Consider the following 1,764-nt stretch of genomic DNA (forward strand, 5'->3'; position numbering starts at 1 on the left):
TCTGAGGGTGACCTCGTCATGGTCCGATCGAGGTCTGAGAGATATTCTCCGGGGGTCGCTACGAAGCTTCACGCTCGTAGCACCGGACCTTTCCCGATAGCCCGTGTGATTAACGAGAATGCTTACGTTGTGGGTATTCCCTCTGACTGGGGGATCAGTTCCACCTTTAATGTAAGCGATCTAGCCCCGTACCGCCCTCTGCCAGAGAGTTTGAGAGACCTAGAGCCTCACACCAGCACTGCCCTGTCGAGTGATGCGAGTGGGGACCCCATCCTCCACCCCTAGTTTTAAACCCTTTTGTCCCACCTCCACCGAACCATGAGCATGTCGAGTCTGTATTGCAGGAAGTAATTAACGCTGCAGGGAATAAGGTGGATCGCAAGTTCCTTGTTCATTGGCAAGGCCAACCGGCGAGGGAGGACGCGTGGATTTTGGAGGCAGACTTACGGCAGCTACGCTCGGAGCTCATCTGACCCTTGGAAAATATCGTCGGGTCACACTCGTCGGAGCCGAGTTCCTTCCACCCGGGGAGGATGATGGGGGACCATCCGCCAGTCGAAGCACAAGATCGACCATCGCGACCCACGAGCAACCACGTCGTAGAACGTTGCGCGAGACGCCACTCCAGAATCTACAGTCGTAGAACCAGAAAATCAAGAGGAAGCTATGGCAGAAGAAGGACACCAACAACATGAGAGGAAGAGAACCATGATGGACAGATCGACGCCCTCTGGAAGCCTGCGGCAAACGGATGTGAATCTGAACATAGGTGAGGGTATCATGTTCAGGTACGACAATGCATTAATACAATCCTTACCTGAATTTAATGGATTTTCTGCACAAAACCCCTTGGAATTTATAGATGATTCCATATTAGATGCTCTTCCCAAAATGTTCCAGGTTTATCTACAGAGATTTATAAAATGAAATATTTTCCTTTGACATTAAAAGACAAGGCATTCTCTTGGTATCGTAATTTAGGAATTACTTTTAATACTTGGGATGAGATGTAGGGAAAATTTCTACTGAAAATTTACCCTCTCTCCAAAACTAATTTTTACAGAAGGAAAATCCATAATTTCCATCCCCATGAAGGTGAGGCTTTTAGTGAATCGTGGGAGAGGTTCAATGACCTGCTGAGGAAATGCCCTCATCATGGAATTGAGCACTGTCAATTAGCTCAAATTTTTTATGAATCTCTGTCAGATTTCATGAAAAATAAGGTCAATTTAGCCACCAGTGGCACATTTTACACTGCATATGAGGACGAGGTGTTTGACATTTTGGAGAGAGTTGTAGAAACTGATCTGCAGGAAATTAGAGCGAACTAAAATGGGAGAAATCTGCAGCCAAAGAGGGCAGGAGTTCTGCAGGTCAATGCAAAGCAAGTGGAGCTGTAAGCAGGCCTCAAGGAGACAAACCAGAAATTGGATGAGCTCACCTCCACCTTGAGGAATGTTTTCCTTAACAACTCTCCCATTATTAAAGCAAAAATTTGCTCTTTCTGTTTCAGTAGAGAACATGAAGATGGAGCTTGCCAGTCCATGGAGGAGGAGGTGAAAGCATTTAATCAACAACCACAACCATGGGCTGGCCAAAAGAGGGTTGGTTTCCAAGGTTGAGAGGGCTTCAACCAAGGGAACAAGGCTCCATTTCAGTCGCAATTCCAGCAAAAACAGCAGTTTCAGTCTAGACCTCAGCAGCAGTATCAGATTCCATCTCAAACCCAACCTGATTTTTCTGCACTCACCCCTGTTATTTCAG

The 1,764-nt window shown here is 46.7% G+C and overlaps 1 non-coding gene across 1 annotated transcript; it reads right to left on the bottom strand.

Moving 5' to 3' along the window:
• Positions 1-1,053: 1,053 nt before the first annotated feature.
• Positions 1,054-1,162, bottom strand: LOC144709001 (small nucleolar RNA R71). The gene has a single exon (XR_013582944.1). It is a non-coding gene; the product is annotated as a small nucleolar RNA R71 (small nucleolar RNA).
• Positions 1,163-1,764: the final 602 nt, after the last annotated feature.

Source organism: Wolffia australiana, chromosome 10 (genome assembly GCF_029677425.1).
Source record: "Wolffia australiana isolate 7733 chromosome 10, ASM2967742v1".
NCBI classification, from domain to species: Eukaryota; Viridiplantae; Streptophyta; class Magnoliopsida; order Alismatales; family Araceae; genus Wolffia; species Wolffia australiana.